The sequence below is a fragment of the Crinia signifera genome, chromosome 5 (assembly GCF_055691185.1).
Source record: "Crinia signifera chromosome 5, ASM5569118v1, whole genome shotgun sequence".
In the NCBI taxonomy this organism is placed as follows: domain Eukaryota; kingdom Metazoa; phylum Chordata; class Amphibia; order Anura; family Myobatrachidae; genus Crinia; species Crinia signifera.
The window spans coordinates 18,721,526-18,745,601 of record NC_139221.1 but is presented as its reverse complement, the minus strand read 5'-3'; the positions used below and the strand labels follow the sequence as shown (position 1 = coordinate 18,745,601).

The 24,076-nt window shown below is 46.6% G+C and overlaps 1 pseudogene; it reads left to right on the top strand.

Moving 5' to 3' along the window:
* Window positions 1-17,574: 17,574 nt before the first annotated feature.
* Window positions 17,575-17,750, top strand: LOC146005843 (U2 spliceosomal RNA; annotated as a pseudogene).
* Window positions 17,751-24,076: the final 6,326 nt, after the last annotated feature.

Here is a 24,076-nt window from a genome sequence, read left to right as displayed (position 1 = left end):
TCACATCCCAGTTGTACCAAAATTGGTGAAACCCCTGGGGGTTTGAAATGTACACTATACCCCTAGATGAATTCCCTGAGGGGTGTACTTTGCAAAATGGGGTGACTTGTGGGGGGGTTCCACTCTATTGGTGCTTTGGGAGTCTTGCTAATGCAACATGGCACCCACCATTCATTCCACCAAAATCTGTGCTGCCAAATCCAAAAATCACTCCTTCCCTTCTGAGTCCTGCCATGCGCCCCACTGGTATTTTTTGGTCACATGTGAGGCATTGCCGTACTCGGGAGAAATTGGGGCACAGATTTTGGGGTGCTTTGTCTCCTTCATTCCTTGTGAAAATGAAAAATTTTGAGCCAGAACTGCATGTTTGTGTAAAAAAACGTAATTTTCCATTTTCACATCCCAGTTGTACCAAAATTGGTGAAACCCCTGGGGGTTTGAAATGTACACTATACCCCTAGATGAATTCCCTGAGGGGTGTACTTTGCAAAATGGGGTGACTTGTGGGGGGGTTCCACTGTATTGGTGCAACATAGCACCCACCATTCATTCCACCAAAATCTGTGCTGCAAAATCCAAAAATCACTCCTTCCCTTCTGAGTCCTGCCATGCACCCAACTGGTATTTTTTGGTCACATGTGAGGCATTGCCGTACTCGGGAGAAATTGGGGCACAGATTTTGGGGTGCTTTGTCTCCTTCATTCCTTGTGAAAATGAAAAATTTTGAGCCATAACTGCATGTTTGTGTAAAAAAATGTAATTTTCCATTTTCACATCCCAGTTGTATCAAAATTGGTGAAACCCCTGGGGGTTTGAAATGTACACTATAACCCTAGATGAATTCCCTGAGGGGTGTACTTTGCAAAATGGGGTGACTTGTGGGGAGGTTCCACTGTATTGGTGCTTTGGGAGTCTTGCTAATGCAACATGGCACCCACCATTCATTCCACCAAAATCTGTGCTGCCAAATCCAAAAATCACTCCTTCCCTTCTGAGTCCTGCTATGCGCCCCACTGGTATTTTTGGTCACATGTGAGGCATTGCCGTACTCGGGAGAAATTGGGGCACAGATTTTGGGGTGCTTTGTCTCCTTCATTCCTTGTGAAAATGAAAAATTTTGAGCCAGAACTGCATGTTTGTGTAAAAAAATGTAATTTTCCATTTTCACATCCCAGTTGTACCAAAATTGGTGAAACCCCTGGGGGTTTGAAATGTACACTATACCCCTAGATGAATTCCCTGAGGGGTGTAGATTGCAAAATGGGGTGACTTGTGGGGAAGGTTCCTAACTTTTAGCACTTATGGTGCCTAGAAACCTACATGGTGCCTAAAAAAAAATCTCATAAAAAGGAGGCTCCAAAATCAAGTAGGTGCTCCTTCTATTATGAAGCCTGTGGTTTGGTCAACGTGCACACTAGGGCCACATATAGGATATTTTTGAAAACACAAGAATTGGGGGAATCAATTTTTAGTCACATTTCTCTAGTAAAATCTACTGTATTTGTTAGAAAAATGTATTAAAATTGAAACTCTGCAAAAAAAAAGAAATTTTGAAATTTCACCTACACTTTGTTTTAATTCCTGTGAAACACCTAAAGGGTTAACAAACTTCCAAAATGCTGTTTTGAATACTGTGAGGGGTGCAGTTTTTGAAATGGCATCATTTATGGGGGTGTCTCACATACAAGTCCCTCAAAGTCACATCAGAACTGAACTGGTCCCTAAAAAAATCAGTGTTTGAAATTTTCTTGAAAATTTGAGAATTTGCTAGTCATATTTGAAGCCTCCTAGTGTCCAAAAAAATGAAAAGGGGGTTGAAATAATGATGGCAACATAAAGTAGACATATGGTCTATGTTAGTTATTCACTATTTTGAGTGGTATGATTATTTGTCTCACAAGCAGAAAATTTAACATTTTGCATATTGCTAAATTTTCCATTTTTTCACGATATTTTGGTATTTTTCACAAAAAAACACAGACTGTATCGACCAAAATTTACCACTAACTTGAAGTACAATGTGTCACGAGAAAACAATCTCAAAATCACTGGGATAAGTAAAAGCAAAAAAAAGTTATCCCCACTTAAGTGAGACATGTCAGATTTGAAAAAAAGGGCTCTGTCATGAAGGCACAAACTGGCTCTGTCATGAAGGGGTTAAAAAAAAATATATATAGAGAGAGAGAGAGAGAATAAAAAGCCTGAAAATACCACTTTATTGTCCATAGGGGGCAGTAGTTATCCACCATGCTGCATTTTCATGTAGCGTTAAAGGAGATGAAACGGAAAACGATCTCACAGTATTTATTTAAATGCAAGGGAAAAAAAAAAACGGTTCAGCTGCTCATCTATATAATGTGTTCACTGGAACTCGACATAGATAGGAGATTATTTCCTGCAATCCCAAGACAGTATCTGCTGTGTGATTCACTGATTTACAAGATGTCACATTAATAACGTGTTCATAAAGGATAATTCCTATAAGTCTCGTGTTATAACTCCCTTTCCCGTGTCACTTATATGCAGTCACACGCAGCAAATGTAACCGTACAGGAATTCACTGTATTCGGCTGTAATATCAGCTTGGCAAGTGTGCCTGGGCAGCTGGAAAGGTTTCTGACCATTACCTTTCCTTTATGTAGGAGAATCAAACAGTCGTCGCTAAACCGGACCCAACATTTCCCTTTTTGCTGCAATTGTATGTACAGCAAATTCTGAAGACCTGCACTGCTTCTTGTATAAATGCACTAACTTGTCCTTAGCATGGATTGTCCTATATAAATCAGCTTCATGGTCTTTTGAAAGTCTCCTGTAAGATTATTCTGATCCTAGAATGTGGATAAATAGAAAAAATTTAATATTGCTTTGTTCCTGCCCAGCATAACTTAATAGGGAGAGAGCGGGGTCCTCAGAACGGTCTTTTTTGCACGTCACTTTTGTGCATTTGTAATTTTTTTGGATTATTTTTATTCTTGTTTATTGATATGGCGCTACAAAAGGTTCTGCAGCGCATAAACCAAGAAGAAGAAAACAATAACTTAGAGAACGAGGCAGTTTTGGACAAGTACAGCGTCATCAGGGGACAGAACACTGAAATCATTATTAGGGTGGGAGAGAAGTAGGGTTAGGTGCCATTGAAGGGAGTACGGAGTAAAAAAAATTGTCTAAGAGAGGAAAAAGCACATTAGGGGGGGGGGGGGGGGCCTTGCTCGTGAGAGCTCACGTTCTAAAAGGGGAGAGCAGTCCCCGGTTGGAGAATGGGCCAAGCGCTGCTGTGGGTTCTGATTTGTGCTGCTGTTAGACAAAGAGGATTGTCAGTGCCACAAAATGACAGAGAAAAGGTTATTAACAGCCCTTGTAGATGCGGAAGAATTAAACATTGATTAAGGGATGAATTAATAAGTCAACATGGATGGAAGGTCAATACACATATTAGGTTGACAGTGGCTAGGTCGACATGGGTTCTACACTTTCATCCGGGATGTCTCTGTACATAGCTGCATTTATCTTTCCCTCTATCCGGACACGTCTCCCAGTTCCTGCCACCGAAAAACATCCCACAGCATGATGCTGCCACCACCATACGGTCACTGTAGGGATGGTATTGGCCTGGTGATGAGCGGTGCCTGGTTTCCTCCAAACATGACGCCTGGCATTCACACCAGAGTTCAATCTTTGTCTCGTCAGACCAGAGGATTTCGTTTCTCATGCTCTGAGATACCTTCAGGTACATTTTGGCAAACTCCAGACATGCTGCCATGTGCTTTATACTAAGGAGTGGCTTCCATCTGGCCACTCTACCATATAGGCCTGATTGGTGGATTGCTGCAGAGATGGTTGTCCTTCTGGGAAGGTTCTAATCTCTCCACAGAGGAATACTGTAGCTCTGGCAGAGTGACCATTGGGTTCTTGGTCACCTCCCTGACTAGGGTTGCCACCTCATGCATCATCGCTTCCTGGAGATCCATCCCCCTCCCCCCAACAACAAGCGAGTGGGCGAAGCCTAATTAAGAGGGCAGGGCTATGATCGCAACCATCTCCCTCACTAAAAAATCTTTCGAAACCACCATATATCTTGACACACACGCTAGAAACAGGAAGAGTGCACAAAAAATGTATACTGTAAGGCCTACTACACATTATACCACATACCAAAATAACTACTACACATTATACCAAATGCCATAATGCCCAGTACACAGTATACCACACACCATATTTCCCATTACCTTTGATACCACAAACTGTAATGTCTATAACATATTATGCCACATTATTACCGTTTAGATACATGCTTGTTGCCAGGGGTTGCATGTTCGTTGACAGAGATTTCTTACTCAATGCCAGGGGTTTCCTGCTTGTTGCCATGGGGGATTACATGCTTATTGCCTGGTTTCTGTCTAGCAGCTCAGTCAGCATGGACTGGACCTCTATGCTCTAGTACAGAGCCTTCACCTGTCACTTCCGCTCTCACTATTCTGGGCCATATCATTCTGTCCCGGGGGCAACTCACGACCCGCCAAAGCTTGTCCGCAGCAGCCAGCAAACTGAGCAGCAGGGCAGCGGTAGTGCTGCAGTGGGAGTGGCTGTCCAGGCTTTTCCAGTCACCCGGATTCCGGGAGAATCCCAGAATCCGGGTGACTGAAAAAGCCTCCTGGAAGGTTGCCACCAAATCAGGGAGAATCCCGGAAATCCGGGAGAGGTGGCAACCCTATACCTGATTAGGGTCCTTCTCCCCCGATCGGATTGCTCAGTTTAGACGGCCAGCTGCTGTAGGACCTGTTGGTTCTGAACTTCCATTTACGGATGATGGAGGCCACTGTGCCCATTGGGACCTTCAAAGCGGCATACATTTTTCTGTACCCTTCCCCAGATTTGTGCCACAAGACAGGACTGTCTCAGAGGTCTACAGACAATTCCGTTGGCTTCATGCTTGGTTTGTGCTCTGACATACAAGTGTGGGACCTTATATAGACAGGGGTGCACCTTTCCAAAACATGTCCAATCACCTAAATGTACCACAGGTGGACTCCAATACAGCCGTAGGAAAATCAAGGATGATCAGTGGAAACAGGATGCCCCTGAGCTCAGTTTTGCACAAAGTGGAAAAGGTGCCGGGTCCTTTTTCTGTGTGAAAGGGCACACCCGTGTCGTAAATCCTGTGTCTCCGACCCTGGAATTGACCAGGGTCGAGGACACGGGATTTATGACCCGGGTTGACCCTTTAACACAGAAGAAATACCCGTGTTATTCAGCGAATTACCAGGTAGAAATTTTCAACCCGGTAATTTGTTCTTCTGTGTGAAGGGGGGTCAGGCTGCTCCCGGCAAAATGACACGGCATTTGAAATGCAGTGTATTTGCCAGGATTTTCAGACTTTTCTGTCTAAAAGGGGTATTAGTTTCTCTTTCCACCTTTCCATCATCCTGACTCCAGGCTAACATTGCTGACTTTATGCAATAGATAACCTATCCTTGTGTATCAATGCCTATTTTCTCCATAGATTGGAAGCTTAGGAGCAGGGCCCTCCTACCTTTTTTTCTGTAAATACCCAGTTTTTTGAATCACTGTTTCTAATTGTAAAACGTAAGACTGTAGAAGCCAGCTTGTCTGGCTGAAAACAGCATAAACTCACCTGGCTATTGGCAGGAATCCTTAGCTCACACACTTGATCTGGGCCTGGGGGTTCGGCTTGTCTTGATTGACGGGTTGGCTGATTTGAATGACGGTTCAGGATAGGCTGGTTGAGGTCAGAGGTGGAGATTGATGGGGTGATGTTCTTGCTTCCAGAAGATTCTGCCTCTTGCTTCAGGAAACGTTTGGACTGTTGAGTACAGAACAATTATTAGCCTGTATTAGAGACACATATTTCTTTAAATTCTTCAATCCTATTCTTTCCCTTATTACTCTATTTTCCTTCTGCTCTTATTGACAATCTTTAATCTCATACTATCTATTCCATCCTATCTTTATTCTATCCCCTGCTTTCTGTTATAGTGCTTGCTTTTGCCCTGCTAAATATGTCCTCTAGGCCTAAGCGCACTGCGGGGGCTCCCGCTAGGTACGCAGCGCTAGAAGACAATGCAGGCGGATTAGTGAGGGCCAGAGCTCGGCCTCCATGTAGGAGCGGGGAGCGGCGACTCTCCCCCTCTCCTCTCCGGAGGGCTGTCGGAGCGAGGGCGGGATCGCCCGCTCCGGTGGCCCGCGCGGCATACCGTGCGCCCGTTAGGTCAGGGCTTCGTGGCAGGGCTGCAGGGAACATGGCGCTTCTTCCTCCTAGCCGCGCGCGGGAGTCGCGGGCGCGGGGGAGAGCGGCGGGGACAAGGGCGTCTCAGCCGGCGCCTGTCCCTGCCGCGTCATCGGGCAGTCGGGTCACTCGGCGGAGCTCAGGCACTAGGCCTGAAGCGTCCGCCGTGACAGCTCAGGGAATGGATGCAAGCGGTCACTCAAGACCCGCATCCACTAGGCATAAATCAAGGGCTGGTAAACGGAAGGGGGGGGCAGCGACTATGAGCGCTGTGGGCAGCATGTCTGGACGAAGTAGGAGCAAGGGGGGCGCTGCTGCGAATACAGAGGGTGTTCCAGGCACTTCTCAAGCTGGAGCGCCCTCTGCTGTAGTAAGTAGAAAAGGCAGCAGACCCCAAGGTAGGAAGGATAACAGTAATGTAGGGTCAGCGCCATCTAGTGGAAGTCAGGTTATTAGCAACCCCAAGGACAAATTTATTGAGGGCATGAGGCATAAACTCACTGAGGCTGAGTTTGCCATGCTAAAATCAGCGGTGGCTATGAGGCAATCTAATAGTAAGGATTCCGGAGAATCCGGGTCGTCCAATGACGAGGCAGGTGAAGTCGGTTCCATAAGCAGTGACAACAGGTACCAATCACAAAGGTCCTCACTCGGGACGGATGAGGGAGACGGGAGTAGTGATCAGGAACCTCAAGGTAATTCGCATTTGGATTCGGTACTGGGGGTCCAGAATTCTAACGCCCGGACTAGACGGGCAGTGAGGAGAAGGTTAGTCACAGAAAAGGCTAAAGAGGCCAATAGGGTCCCACAAGGGGACAAGCGGCAACCGGGTCGCTCATATGCTGACGCGGTTGCTGGCAGGAACACAGATTGTAACACGGTGTCCTTGGATGCATCGGCGCTTACATCTATATGCGCCGCAGTGGTGTCGGCAGTGGCTCCCCTGTTAAACACCGGGCCAGGTGGGCAGGGGAACAATGCTCCATCGGCGACTGTGAAGTCAGTATCTGACATCATAGCCAAAGCAATAGCTCCGACAATTACTGCTGCGCGAGGGGGAAACGCCATTTCCCCAGCAGAAAGGGTATCACCGAATCTTTCAACTGTGATGTGGGTGGTTACTGAACCTCTATTGACAGGTCAAGAATCCGCGGAGCAAGCCATGGAAGGATCATCGTCAAGTCGAGGAGGACGTGAACGTGGAAGAAGGAGGGCAGCATCATCTGACACTGGTGAGTCCACGAATGATCCTGACTGGACAAATGAGGATAATGCAGGGTCTAGCAGTGGTGGGTCAGAGGATTCTTCTGTAGAGAAGAAAGCTAAGCGCAAAAGATCTGCAAAGGCTCGGAAGAGACGGCGCAGAAATGAAACCTCGGACTCCTCATTGGCATCGACGTCTTCCGAGGATAAGTCATCCTCGGACGGCGTCACAAGGAGACACAGGCGAAAAAGGCGTAGAGAGTATAGGTCCCATAGCTCGGGATCCTCTAACGTATCGGTCGAGTCCGATGCGGTGCAATGCGCAAACACCGCTGTTAAGCGGGGTTTGCGTCCTAGGGCTAGGGATAGGATCAGAAAAGGGCGCTATGTAGATATCTTTGCTTTAACAAGCAAAGATAGGCGGGCCCTCCTAGCCGCAAGGAAGAAAGGACCCGCTAGCGAGGATGCCTTTCGTACTTATAATAATTGGGTTAGAGGCATACTTATTTTTGCGGCCTATTATTTAGAGACACATCCAGATGAATACGTGAACCTGGTGAGATACCAGTTCCTTATTCATAAACTCTACACATCTTACGTCGGACCCGGTTGGCGGGTCTATGACGAAGAGTTTAGGAGGAAGCAGCATGGCCGGGAGGTGTACGATTTTGGTAAAAAAAGACGTAGAGTTATACGGAGAGGTTGCCGAATCAGCTACACCTATTAGGGCTCCAGAAAATAAAGGGTGGGTAAGGCAGTATGGGAGTAGGCCTTACAATAATATTAATAAGGGAAGTAATACGAAGCATGGCCATGGTAGGTGCTACTCATTTAATAATGGGCAATGCAGCCTGGGAAATCGGTGTCGTTTTCGGCATCTTTGTATCAGATGCGGAGGTCCACACGCAATCAAGGATTGCACTAAACCACCAACTGGAGGGGGAGGTGGGGCCCAGTCCACGACAAAACAAAGCCGCGGTCCAGCGGCACCTGTCGTTGGATAGAGCCCCAACTCCAATAATGTTGGTCAGGATGTTACCATGGCTGGAACGGTATCCAGACAAAGATGGAGCAAGATTTTTGCAGTATGGATTTTCAGAAGGTTTTCAATTACCTGTTTCCGCTCCAATTAGTACGGGAAGTAAGGGAAACTTACGCTCCGCCATGGAACATCCTGACATAATATCACAAAAAGTTGAAGCCGAGGTAAAACTAGGTCGCATGGCAGGCCCGTTTTCAACACCACCAGTTGAGGGACTAATTTTGTCCCCTATTGGGGTGGTTCCCAAAAAAGTTAAGGGGAAGTTCAGGCTGATTCAGCATCTTTCTTGTCCTAGAGGGTCGTCTGTTAATGACGCCATCAATGACGATTTATGCACAGTTAATTATTGTTTATTTGAGGATGCTATAGACATCATTCGAAAAATTGGTTCTGGTGCCCTCATGTGCAAATTGGATGTTGAATCAGCTTTTAGACTATTACCTTTGCATAAGAACGCATTTCAGTACATGGGATTTAAATTGAATGGGGGTTTTTACATAGATAAATGTTTGCCCATGGGTTGCTCCATTTCATGTGCTTATTTTGAGCGCTTTAGCACATTTTTGCAGTGGTGCCTGCAGGAAGTGTCGGGAGTTGACAGCATTACTCATTATTTGGATGACTTTCTTTTAGTGGGTCCTCCAAGTTCTGACCTGTGCCTTAGGTTACTAGAAGCAGCGCTTGATTTATTTAGAGATTTCGGGGTTCCCGTGGCAGGGGAAAAAACCGAGGGACCCACTACTGATTTGGTGTACCTTGGAATTGAAATTGATTCCGAACTAGGTCTGTGTAAGCTTCCTCTAGATAAAGTACGCCGGTTACATGACGAAATACGTTATGCCATCGCGGCTGCTAAGTTAACACTTAGACAGGCTCAATCTTTATTGGGCCTGTTTAATTTCGCATGTAGAGTTATACCCATGGGCAAAATATTTTGTAGAAAACTTCAGCGAGCGACTGTCGGGATTCGCAAACCCCACCATTTTCTACGTCTATCTTCAGAAATGAAGAGGGATTTGAAAGTGTGGGAAATGTTTCTGGATAATTTCAACGGCATATGCATATGGCAAGCTCCAGCCGTTGCAAATGCGGAGTTGGAATTATATACAGATGCTGCAGGATCTTCCGGATTCGGCGCATTTTATGCGGGACGTTGGTGCGCAGAGGCCTGGCCCGAATCTTGGGCTCGAGACGGCATGACCAAGAATATGCTATTATTGGAAATATTTCCAATAATGGTCGCCTTAGAGCTCTGGGGCGCAGAACTGGGAAACAGGGAGGTTGTCTTTTGGTGCGATAACCTAGGGGTGGTCCAATCCATTACACAACTAAGGTCAACCTCTCTCCCAGTTTTGCGTATTTTAGCACGGATGGTGATGATGTGCTTGGCGAACAACATTACGTTGCGAGCCAAGCACGTCCCAGGCGTTCCCAATGAAGTAGCGGATGCATTGTCCCGTTTTGAATGGGTAAGATTCAGGCAACTTGTGCCTTTAGCCCAGAAGTATGGTGAACAATGTCCATCTTTTTTATGGCAGGTGCCTCTGGAGGGGTAGAGGAGCTGGCCCTGCGGTCGCTAGCGCCAGCTACATTTAGAGCTTATCTGGCCTCATGGGAGCGCTGGAGCGAGTTCATGCTTGAACAGGGTGGCACAGGTAAGAGCTCCAAGCGTCTTATTAATGCCTATGTATGGAACCTGTACACAGAGGGTAAGTCCAGAAGTTTTGTTGGACGCTCTCTGGCAGGCATATCATTCTTTTTGCGTCTTGGTGGGAAGAGAGACATCACCAAGTCTTTCATGCTTTCCAGGATGCTAAAGGGATGGGCCAGAGCCAGGCCGGTTTTGCCCGACAGGCGACGGCCGATTGATGCCGGCTTGTTGCGTCGAATCTCGAGGTCCCTAAGAGTAATTTGCTCAAACGATTACGAGGTTCGACTTTTCAGGCTGGCCTTTGCCATGGCTTTCCATGGGGCGTTCAGAGTAGGCGAACTGGTGTCCGCAACCAGGGCATCTCCCTCGCCTATGCTGTTCGGCCATGTCGACGTGCACCACGACGGTTTATGGTGCAAGATACAGCGCTCAAAGACTGATGTAGCGGGCAGGGGGCAGTGGGTCCATTTGGGTCGGAGTGGCGACCGCCGGATCTGTCCGGTGGCGGCGGCTCTGGCTTACGTGGAGTTGTGGCCCCAATTGCCCGGGGCCTGGCTGATGCACATCGACGGGTCCCCCCTTACCAACTTCCAGTTCAGGTCGGTTTTCAGGCGCTGTATATTGCATCAGGGTCTTTCTCCAGCCGACTTTGGGACACACTCTTTCCGTATCGGCGCCGCTTCGGCAGCCGCTGCGGCGGGTTGGTCTCAGGTCGACATAAGAGCACTCGGAAGATGGCGGTCTGGTGCATTTAAGCGATACATCAGGCCGACATAGTCCAGTGAGCCCATTTGAGGAGTAGCCGCTCGCCCAAACACGCTTTAGTGTTTGAGGGGCCTTGAGGAATTTTTTGTGTTATCACCAGTCTTAAATTAGGCTCTAGCCAACTGGTGGAAGATTTGTGTTTTTTGCCTCAAGTCAAATCGGGTGACCCACTCCCCCCCCCCCCCCCCTTTTCCCATAGAATGACAAGCAACAGGTATATTTTACATAAGTTAAGTGGGTCAAATAATCAATTAGTTTTTAAATAGATCACCCAAATCACAGTCCTATTAGTTATCAACAATTTAATATAGAACTCCAAAATCACCTTTAAGGGAATATCCCGGGCCCCCCCCTTTTAAAATTTTGCCAGATGTTTGCCTTTATTTCAATTTTCTAACAGTACTGTCATTTCGACTTGCAGGTCAACGCTTGGACACCAATATGATTTGGATGGTGGGGCATTCATTTATGTATTGGTTGTCCCTGTCCCAGGTAACCACGGATACGGAACGTTTCCCTGAGACGCGATTTATCCGTTGGCTGGGGCGTAGAGGTATGAGGTGGTCCGCGTTGAGGGGTCTTTTGGATGAGTCAGTTAGGGCGTTTGGTTACCCACTTTTTGTCATCATCCACTTGGGGGGCAACGACCTCACGCATAATTCCGGTCTCAATATTCGATTTGAGATTAGGAATTTATTGCTGGACCTGATCAGAGAATGGAGATTTTGCCGTTTCTTCTGGTCAGAGATTATACCTAGGAGGGTTTGGAGAGATGCACTCAATCCGGGTGCCATTGATTTGGTACGTAGGCGGATCAATTCCGTAGTCGGCAGGGCTATAGTAACGGAGGGCGGAGTGGTCGTCAGGCACGAGGCCATATCCTTTAGAAACGAGACCCTGTACAGGCCGGATGGGGTGCATCTCTCTTTAGTCGGGATGGATTTGTTTTTCCAGAATTTAATAGACGCATTGAGAAGTTTAGAGGTTTAGCTGACGGAGTATTTGGAATTAGGTTGGTGGCGGGTCAGTTCAAGTTGAACTGATATGGCGGAAAGAACGGTAATTAAATTAGAGCTGTATGTACACTTAGCTGGTGGTTGATGTCGGGATGTGGGCATCACCGATCCAGGTGGGCCCACATCTGGACCTTAACGATCATCTACTTCGGATAGCGTAAATTCTTGCGGACATTTGTAGTTTAGGGCAGGTGGCCCAATTTTTTGATGACTCGGGCAGAGTGGTGAGCTCTGCCTTAGTGCTATTTGCGAGGTCAGGGGCAGAAGCAGAAGGTCAACCCCCTGGCCTTAAGGGCAATTGGCCCCTTTTGAAAAGTCCGCTTCATAATTGAGCCGTTGTCTTGGACGCTGGCAGGTGGCCGGTCCTTGGCAATTAAGGGCAATTGGCCCTTAGATCCGGAGTTTGTTATTTTTATTACTTTGTTATTTTCCAGCAATGTTATTTATTTTGCATGCCGTTCTTTGCCCGCCACCTTAGTTAGAGCAGGGACATAAATTTTAGTTAGATTCAAATAGGCCGCCCCTGCTCAAAATAAATAAGCCGTCCCCTTTAAGCCCATTCAGTTGTACGCGTCTTTATTTCTTAGATAAGTGGGGTGAGTGTGGATGAATGCCTAAGTCTGTGTGGGGTTTAAGACTGTAGAAGCCAGCTTGTCTGGCTGAAAACATCATAAACTCACCTGGCTATTGGCAGGAATCCTTAGCTCACACACTTGATCTGGGCCTGGGGGTTCGGCTTGTCTTGATTGACGGGTTGGCTGATTTGAATGACGGTTCAGGATAGGCTGGTTGAGGTCAGAGGTGGAGATTGATGGGGTGATGTTCTTGCTTCCAGAAGATTCTGCCTCTTGCTTCAGGAAACGTTGCCCTCCCGCCCGCCCCAATTATTAGTCAGAATTAGTTGTTGAGAAGTCGTTTGCATTATTCGTTTAGTTGTTGTCGGCTTATTTTGTCTTGGCGGAAAGAACGGTAATTAAATTAGAGCTGTATGTACACTTAGTTGGTGGTTGATGTCGGGATGTGGGCATCACCGATCCAGGTGGGCCCACATCTGGACCTTAACGATCATCTACTTCGGATAGCGTAAATTCTTGCGGACATTTGTAGTTTAGGGCAGGTGGCCCAATTTTTTGATGACTCGGGCAGAGTGGTGAGCTCTGCCTTAGTGCTATTTGCGAGGTCAGGGGCAGAAGCAGAAGGTCAACCCCCTGGCCTTAAGGGCAATTGGCCCCTTTTGAAAAGTCCGCTTCATAATTGAGCCTTTGTCTTGGACGCTGGCAGGTGGCCGGTCCTTGGATGAGCCTGTTTAGCGTTGGTATAATGATTTTTAGAATTGATGGGAAAAATTACTTTCCCCAGCAAGTCTAGCATGGAGCCAGGTTTTTTGTATAGTTCTGTTCTGATACCGGCATTATATCTGCCATGATACATGATAACATTAGCTTCCCCATACATATCTTGCAGAACATGCAACAGATATCAAATCCAACTAATGGAAATAGGGCTTATTTTCCTGTCAGAAACATTCCCGTCAGCAGGGCTGCCATCAGAATCTGTGGGGCCAAGGACTAACAAAATAGGCAAGGCCCCCTTTACCAATCTTGAACCCCCAGCATGCTCAGTGTCCACGGCACTGACCAACCTCTACATTGATTCAAGGGAAATGTGAATGTTGTTTATGCCAAATTATAGACTCCCGTCCTGGGCCTCCTTTTCTATCTGGGCCCGGGACTGTATTCCTGGTAGTCCCCCCTGATGGCAGCCCTGGACGTCAGTGAGACACGCATCGTTTTCCTGTTGTTACAAATAGGACCTGCAATTCTTGGGCCAATGCTGTGTTGCCCTTGATTGCGGGGTGTATCATTGATGTTTTTGCACCATGGATGCTCTGGAGCCACATGCATGTCTTCCACTGACTAAGGAGATGTAACTTGGCTAGAACTTAGCGTTCTCATGTACAGTAGTTGAAGTTCGGTGTGTCTAAGAGAGTAAGAGGCCACGGGGGGAGTCTAGAAGGTTGAATAACCACAGAAAAGAAAGGAACAGTGACTGACCACAGAGGAGTCTGAGAGTTAGTGATCACAGAGGAGTCTACAAGAGGTAGTGACCAAAGAATAGTTTGGAGAGTGCATGACCACAGAGAAGTCTAGGAGAGTAAGTGACCCCTGAGGAGTCTAGTTGAGTGAGTGACCCCTGAGGAGTCTAGATGAGTGAGTGACCCCTGAGGAGTCTAGATGAGTGAGTGACCCCTGAGGAGTCTAGATGAGTGAGTGACCCCTTAGGAGCCTAGATGAGTGAGTAAACACAGAGAAATCTGAGAGAGTGAGTATCCACAGAAGAGTCTAGGACAGGCATGTCCAAACTGTGGCCCTCCAGCTGTTGTGAAACTACACATCCCAGCATGTCTTGCCATAGTTTTAGCATTCCATTATAGCAAAACTGTGGCAAAGCATGATGGGACTTGTAGTTTCACAACAGCTAGATGGCCAAAGTTTGGACATGCCTGCCTTGCACATGCACACCGGTACTTAGGCCACCGCCAGGTCTAATTGCCTCTGGGCAGTAGATACTTATACAACAGGCAGAGAACCGCTAGGTGGTGTTAGATGGCAGGATAAAACTACAATATAGTTGCTGAAGGTGCAACTGTAAGCTAGTCACTAGGATTACCCCCAAGGTGGTAAATAGGGAAACTGGCAATAAGGCTAAGCATAGTCACTAAATCGCAGTCAATGGTTGGTACAGATATAACAAGACACGGCAAGGCAACTGGAATACATGAGGAATAAACTAGGACTTAGCTTGACTGGTGACAGGAATCCCAGTCATGGATGACAGGGACATGAGTGATCTGGACAAAACACAGACTGGAACTATGATTATTCTTTCCACCGGGTGTTCTGAGAGTCCCCTTGAGCAGAAATCAACCGGACCTTCTTGGAGATGTAAGCGACAGGATCCTCCAATGGACTCGCAGCACAAGGTTTTTCCAGAATCCTTGCAAATGGAATCTTTCACCACAGAAGCAGCAGTAGAGTCTTTCTACCTGAGAATTAAAGGGATCTTCTGGATAAGCATCCACCGGACCTTTCCGGAGTTGTTAATGCGACAGAATCCTCCAGCACATTGGGCAGCAACAGACCTTCCCAAAGTTTGCCTAGTAGAATCTCTCATACAAGGACAGAAACAAGCTTGAATCTTTTTCCAATATTAGCTTTGGAATCTTCCCTGACTGAATCAGCATAAGACCTTCTTGGAGCTGTAAATCATCAAGATCTTCCTAGAGGTTCCCAGATGGGATCTTTCCAAAGTTCTTAAAATAATCTTTCAATTAGTTTTATAGGTGGAATGACACAGCCTACATGAAGCTATCACCAACACTGACTGAGCAAACAGAAATCCTATTTATAAGCAGCTCCTGGAAATGGCTTTCAGCCCTTGCGGCAGTCATTGGTTGGCGTACAAGTCCCCAGTGATGGTGCCCTACAGCATGAGTAGTAGGATAGCTACATGAATAGTCTTGGTGACTTAAAAAGCCACCATCTGCTTGGCCACGGTGTGATCACATTGGAACTTCAGTGGCAGCACTCCTCCAACTGGAGCCTAATGGGCCAACTGTTGTTTGGTTTTGGTGTCGAAACAGGAGACCTAAGATTTTTCACATCAGATGGAACTATGGGCCTTATTCTGGTTGACACGCAAAGATGCAAAATTTGCAGCTTTGCGTGTCGTTTTAACGCCGCCCTCACAAATGGTCACCCCCCCCACCACACCCCCGCTCGCCGAATCTCCCTGCACGCAGGTGAACGGACATTTTGCATTAACATTCATTCACAGCCGAACAGTCTCCGACCATCAAATGATTTCTACAATGCACGTAGATGTAAAATACCTCTCCTATCCAATTCGGTCCAATAATGACAGGTGTCACAATGGACTTAGTATTTGATGGTGAAAACATTTCTTATAAATTCGGTAAATTTACCAGTGTGTCTCCTCAAGCTGCTAGCATAGCATATATGCAGTATATAGCTACGGAGGGTGTCCGGCACTGCCGCTTGCGTATCACTGATGGATGGGAGCCCGCGTCCAGGATAGATACAAAAGAGCAACCACGCGGCACAATAAACCTGCTAAACAAAGTTAAGAAGCTTGGAGTGCTGCGTGGTTGCTGTTTTAGTGGTAGATGCTCAATTAGTTCAGTAACATTACCCAGGTGCATGAGGGAGGGGTTAAATACTGAGTAAGTAAACAAGACATTTTTTCCCTCAGCACACTGAGTAATGTTAGTAACCAATCTAGAACACTACATGATAATAGAATTCAGAGATATTGGTTACATATACCTGCGCAGGTGTATGCTATGCCCCCAAGCCGTGTCAAGGCTTCTCTGTATATTGGGGGTCCCTAGCGCTTTCCCCTTTTCTGTTGTATTTGTGTGTGTGGGGGGGGGGGGAAGGATTGTTTAATCCTGGCTGCATACTAGAGGGGAGAGGGTAGGGTGGTGAAATGATGGCAATGGTGATGGGCCACTTGCTTGTTTTGCCCCCCAGGCTGAAAGTTGCCAGCCAGCCCCTGGGTAGGGAATATAGATTGTAAACTCCACTGGGGCAGGGACTGATGTGAGTGTTCATGTATTCTCTGTACAGCGCTGCGGAATATGTGTGCGCTATATAAGAAACTGTTAATAAATAATAAACAATAAATATATATTGTGACAAGAAACCATATAGACTGGATTGAAACAAAGTATAGTTCTTTATTTGTAGCAGGTAGACTGCATACCAGAATAACAGCTTGGCAATTCCTAAGGTGCAGCAATGCAGTTCTCAGGCTACAGCAGTGGTTCCCAACCCTGGTCCTCAAGTACCCCCAAAAGTGCACGTTTTCCAGGTCACCCGGCAGGTGCACTCATTATTCAGACACATTTGAAAAGATCCACAGGTGGAGATAATTATGTCACTTGTGATTCTGTGTGGAGACCTGGAAAACGTGCACTGTTGGGGGTACTTGAGGACCATGGTTCGGAACCACTGGGTTACAGCAATGGCAGGTTTCAGCAGACAACACACATAGGCTTCACAATAAGGGCACTCCATAGAATATATAACGTAATACCACCATTCCTCCCAGCCTATGGCCCAGCCGCTAAAAGGCATTGGGAACACTGACCTACTGCTGCATACAAACATGAATTATGCCCATTACCAGGGTAAGATTGCGTTGCCCACTAAATAAATTACACTAGGCGAAGCTTCAATTAACGGTTGCTTAAAAGGGTTCATAACTCAAATTCAGTTTAGGGGGAAAGAGAAGGAAAACAAAGGTTTTTCTGCTGAAAGGCAAGTTCTGTATGTTTGTCATTACTCATCTAACTTTTACATTAAACAAATGCAGAATAAATAAATAAAAAGTTCTAAATTTTGAGCGAAACATTATAGCTGACCATTAGGAATTGTTTGCCAAGTAGGAAATTAAAATGTTTAAATAATATTTGCTAGTTATTCAACCTCTGACATTGGACCACTGGCATTGGCATACCTCCCGTCACTGCAGTTCTGAGAACGGAGACAGACTGTGCCTTACCATGGGCATAACCGCGAATGCGGCACCTCACCGCCACATAAAGCAGCTGTGGCAGAAGCTCAAGATCACTTCTTGGCCTATTGGCTAAGATCAAGTGTAGGACCTGTTCTTATCAGATTTGATGGTGAGTGAGATGCGAATGGATTTGCAGCTGGGGAGGGGCTGGGGTCATCGCTAGAAGCTCACATTAGCCCCTGGGCCATGACCCCACAGTGGCAAAACTGGGGCGTGGCCTCGCGTGATGGCGCAAATTGTAGGCCACGCCCCCAAATGTCCCGCTCCGAAGACACTGAAAGTTGGGAGGTATGCCTTACACCTGATGTGCCTCGTTTTTTTCATATATGCAGTGAAAGTGTACACATCTGTTACTATTATTATTTATATGGCGCCACAAGGGTTCCGCGGCGCCTAACAATACATAAATGAGCAAAACCAAGAAAATAACGAATTACAGTACCAGGCAATTTAGGACAAGTACATGGTGAATGAAGACAGTTCCATCAGGGGACAAGACACAGATGCAATGATCAGGGTGGCAGAGATATATTCTAAGACAAGCACATGAGGAGAGAGGGCCCTGCTCGTGAGAGCTTACATTCTAAAGGGGTTTAAATTCATCAACGAGGTCTGTACGGAAGTGTCCGTTGTCTAAGACCGCACCCGACTCGTTAACAGCCCTACCTGATGCAAATCATCCTCTGTAACACGAGTATCAACTAAAAAGCCACCTTTATCCAATGAAGTGCTTCCATATGTGAGAGGCATCACAGATGAAACTCTCCCTGGGAAATCCCCATGGAAAAGTCTCATTACAATCAGCGTTGTTTCTACCTCTTCCCTGGTTTTCTGCTAAATCAGATGCAGCCTCGTCCTTGCCCTCAGCAGGGCGAACACATATACAGTAAATCCATTCAGCAGACATCACAACTTAAAAAAGCACTGCGCCCCCCTTGGGCTTACCCTGACCTCCTGGTCCAGGACCAATCTTCCTTCCTTGCTCGCAGCACAGTTCCCATGTTACAATGCAGAATAGACTGAAGGGATCCGTCTGAAATGAACTTCCTGGACCATTTTGATGTTTAAAGCATACATAGAATTTGACGGCAGATAAGAACCCATCTAGGGCCAGAAGCACTAGGTTTCAAAAAGTGATAAAATGGAGAGTGATAAACCACCAGCCAATCAGCTCCTGCCTGACATTTTCCAAACACAGCCTGTGACATGACAGTTAGGAGCTTATTAGCTGGTGGTTCATCACTCTCCACTTCATCACTTTTTGAAGCTTATACCCCTTTCACACCAGCTAAAATTCCCGTACACACCCGCGACTAGCACTGGTGTGCAAGGTTCCTGGGAAAATTTGCACATTTCTCTCAGTTTTGTGCCTTAGTCTGCATATAGGGCCTAATTCAGAATGAGTTGTAATTTGGCAAAGATTTGCAAAACTACAAGTTACGGTGCTAGCATGCGCAGAGGACCACCCTGCATGGGCAAAGCCACCCCACATGCCGGCTCCCACCCCCTGCTAACAGGAGAATGCTTTGCAAAGTGCTGGTATGTTTACAGGTAGCCATTAGCTGTGCAGCCTAGCCGCAAAGCCCTCATCATTTGGGTCACCCCGCAAACGGTACAGACATGTCTGCGTTGTCCGGACCACGCCACTTACAGATGGCCAACACTCTGCCCGGTTAACTCTCCGGTTAACAGCTGAGCAGCAGGTGAGGAGCCCCTCACCCTCTCTAACCCAACAGTCGGTGGGAAAACAGGACAATCCCCAAAAACGGGACTGTCCCACCAAATTTAGGAAAGATGGGAAGCACGCATGAACCCTCCTTGGCCATCATCCCATTAGCGGCATATGTTTATGCCCTTCGCTCTTTTCACCAAAAACAAACGCTTCTGTTTCATAAAATGGCGCTGACTGTGGCTGGTCCCCACTGGGTGCACCGCCAGCTGTGATGCAGCATCGCAGACAGCGGGTTCATAGACCCATGACTCTTGGCAGGTTTATGGGATTCCCAGTTGCACCCAGGAGCTCTAGGTTATGCTGGGTATGGTGGTGCACCAGGTGTGTATGGCAGATTATCCCCAGTGGAATCTCTAATACAGTGCACAGTGATGATGTAGTGGGATTATGGGGTCTATATACTCTCAAAAAGTTAAAATTAATCAGGAGGGAGACTCATTGGGAAGCCGTGCACATGAAAAAAGTCCCGTTTAAAAAAACAAAAACAAAAAAACAGTTGCGACCCAGGAGATGACATATATCTGATCTGGGTTAGTCAGTGGCCAGTGCACTGTTGTGACTGTGTGATGTGAGGGCAGGACATCCAGGGAAGAGGGCAGTGGCGTAACTATAAATTTCGCTCCCCCTCTCCAGCGTGTTTCCCCAGCGTGTGACGTGATGACGTCACACGCATAACGGAGAAGCTGAACCAGGATAGAGGAAAAGGGACCGGCAGATACTGCTGATTTCCTTGGCTCAGACACATCCCAGGCCGCTCCATCACACCCATCCTCCCGCCCATCCTGTACACAGTAGCCAATAGCCGGCTCTGTGTACAGTCAATTTAATCAGTGGGGGGATTTGTCATCTCTGCCATGGCCGCACCCGCGCTGCGGCTGACTCGCCTCTGGTGCTCAGCCAGTGGGCCGTGGGAAGCAGCAGCATGTCAGTGCGTCCAGCGGGTGCTGGCGCCCACATAGACCCCACTGTGGCTTGCTCCCCCAAGTGGCAGCTGGGGCTGCCTTACAGTAGTTACACCACTGGAAGAGGGCCGGGGAACTGCTGGAGAGCACGCACAAGCATCAGAGTCCCTGAGAGCACAGATAAATGAGGCATCATCTGCTGCAGAACGTGCACGGTAATACTGTGCCATATGAAATACCATCCAATGTAAGAAACACATATGTGAATAGCTTATGGTGCTACCAATTCTAACTAGAGATGAGCGGTTCAGATTCCGTTGAATCCGAACCGCTCCGAAACATATCTGGCCCAATGTCCCGAGAGCAGCGCTCGCAAGTTTCCGGCTTTGTTCGGAAACCCCAGCGCAGCCAAATGCAGGAATCTAGCGTCGGATTCTCGCAAGACGACAAGTCTATAAAAGCTCAGCGTCCCGAGAATTCAGTGCCATTTCACAGTCACGCTTCCAGCTGCGCACAGCTCTGCGGTGGGGTGTTGTGCAGGCTAGAGGGGTGTTGTGTCATAGTGTGCAGAGGGGTGCTGTGCAGTGCAGACAGAGGGGTGTTGTGCAGTGCAGAGGGGTTCTGGTGTGTGGTCACTGTGGTGCACTGCACTGCAATCCAATACACCAAACATAATATATACTACTGTCAGAAGCAGAACAAGTTGCGTGTGTGATAGTTCTGCCTCCACGGTCCATGCAGTGTTATCCAAGGCCTGTCCATAAAAAAAAATACAGTAAAAATAAATTTTGCTGTTCTTTATTTTTTTGCTGTATACTGCACCCCAAAAGTATACACCACAAGTTCTGTGTGTGATTGTTCTGCGTCCACGCAGCGATAGACAAGCTGCGCATTAAAAACTTAAAATTTAAAAAATCCTAATCAATTTTTCTCGTCTTTTAATTATTCATTCTTTGTGTGTTCCGATTGATATCGTCATTTTTTAACAAATGGTGCAGTGTCTACTGTAACTAGAGACAGCCCACATTTCCTAGACAGTACTGGAAAACACAGCAGCTCACAGGTTGCAGCAATTATCTGCATATTTATTTGGCATAACTTCAACGTTCTATGAAATGCACCTTACCAAAGAAAAGGCGATTACAGCATTGTGAAAGATAATGCTCTTACATGTGAGAACAGGACACCGGCCTGATCATTGTAACACATTTACATAGTACCATGGGGGTATGTCAAATTAAACTGACCAAATTACTAAAAAAGTCACCTGTGCTCAAGCATAGATATCCTTAAAACCTGGACTATCAGAGCAGTGCATGCTGGGATGTGTAGTTCCGCAGCAGCCGGAGCGTCGCATCCCCACCGTACAGTATTAAGGACCAGCGTAAATGTAGAAGAGTGACAGAAATAAAACAAGTCCGCGGACAAGGGCTTTCAGTCGCAGGATCGGCAAACGCGAATAAAAGTCGAGAGAGATACGAGCGGGCCAATGAGAAGCCGTGATTTACTACTCTCCCCGCATGGAAGGCAAACAGACAGAGATGGCATTTACCGGCAATTTATGCAGCTTGCGCTTGGCTCTGACTAGTAGATAAATACAGGGTGGTATATCTATCTGCTAACCCAGAGAAATATAACTCAATTAGCTTGAATCAATGTGGGGAAACACTGTGTAAATTACCCCAGAGATCGGCCTGTACAATATTATACTGCCTAGAAATAATAGTATCTCTTATTTAACATCAAAGCCAGCGCGGAAGATGTATACGTGTAAGGGGCTGGCGGCTCGTTCCAGGACGCGGCGGTGCACGGAAAGCATTAAATAAGCGCGCACGGATGGAGACGGCTTGACAAGCAGGACAAAAGGAAATCTGGTTCTTTTAACCCCTTTCGCACAGAGCGAGCAAACAAAGGATCAGCCATGCAATAGATTACAAGGACCTTCCAAGAGCACGGGCATGAACGGCGTATATTAATAGAGAACATGGTATTAAAAGGACTGTCAGTGCCCGGAGGATTGATCAATCCAGGAAACGCAATCTACACTGGCAGTGGCAGTAAATCTATTACAAGCTACTCAGCGTTGGCTTGAAATATGTCACCCAGTAACACCTACCACCCCGGCTTCTCCCCCAGCCTGGTTCTCTACGTGCAAATCGCACTCATTGCATTTTATCAGTTTCATTCCGCTAATGGGCTCAGAGAAATGGAAGTATGATTTATACCGGACTGTAAGTCATGCTGATGGAGAGCCTTAAATGCAGGGTGTCTCCGCTTGGTACAGATCTATCCGTTATCCAGACAATGGGAGAGAAAACGCTGACAAAGCAGGACGATGGCGATAGAATGCGCCAAGCCCGGGGTTGTACTCTTCAAGGGCAGCGGCACAGGGCAGTTTATATGGCCGTACCGGCTTTAGCATGAGGTGTGGTTGAAAACGCAACCATTGCTTCGTAGTTAGTTGCTGGGATAAAGTACATTACTAACTGCACTAAATATAGATCAGAACGAGGAATAGTAAATGGACACAAGTTTGTTGGGTAGTTATCCTGCGCACCAGCAACGACTGGAGAAAGAAAGTTAAATGGGAGTACCCTTGTTACACACACACACACACACATATAGATACAGTAGTACCAACACACTCGCCATTCCTAAGAATGGGGTGCAAACAGCACCCACTTCCCAGGATGGGGTGTAGTGGCCTGTGACCACACATTCTAGTAAATACAAACACAGGGGGCCCAGCACTCACTACAACAAACTAACTGTTTTAGTTCATGAATTGATCAATGCATTTAAGCTTGCAGCCCCTCGCCAAGAGACCCCAAAGTGGCAAGGGGCTGCAAGCCTAAATGCATTGATCAATTCATGAACTAAATCCCCATTATTTATTTAATTGATTTGAATATTAATGTGAGTCATATATAGCCAAAGTGTATCCGGTGCTCCCCGTTCTCCAGTATTTCCTTGTCCGGGTGCCCTCCTAGATGGAAATTCCACCATACTAAATATTTTAACCTCTGTAAGGTTTGTACATGGGCCACAGTAAAAAAAAAAAAAAAACAATCAAACTGTACAGATTTCTTTATATTTATTAAGTTGTTTATATAGCGCACACATATTCCACAGCGCTTTACAGAGTATAGTTGAACATTCACATCAGTCCCTGCCCTGTGGAGTTTACAATCTATGTTCCCTACCACATGACCTCAGTGCTGTGCGGCACCAACGACAAAGAAACGCGTTGTGCGGTCAAAATTATGATGATCATTGACCATTGGTCAAAATGCCAATATTTAAAATGTCAACAAATCGTCAAGTTTTTCATGATTTTTTTTCTTTTAAAATGACTTCTGAATTCTTACTTCACAATCCAAGTGGGCAGTGTTATGTGCCCGAAGCATGGAGAGTCAAGCAAGGAGGAGTACAGTTATTCGGTGCCCATGTCGACCTATCAACACAATCCCAGCAATGTCTGCATTTTGACCAGCGATCAATGGTGGTCGGTATTTTGACTGTAGGTAAAACCCCTATGCTAACTAAAAGTCTCAAAAATACGGCCGGTCCGAAACCCCTGAACAAGGGTAAAAGCACAATTGTACCCAAAATAAGTCACTGTAAAGTGTTCATCTTAATATAATGAATGGTTTAAACAGGTGCAAACACTGGCCCTTATTCTGGTTCACTTTCAAGGGCAAATTCCATCTCAAGTGGACAAAACCATGTGCACTGCAGGGGGGCAGATGTAACGTGCAGAGAGATTTACATTTGGGTAAGGTATTTAGTTTCTGTGCAGGGTAAATACTGACTGCTTTATTTTTACACTGCAATATAGATCTCACTTTGAAGAAAAACCCCACCCAAATCTAACTCTCTGCAGTTACATCTGCCCCACCTGCAGTGCACATGGTTTT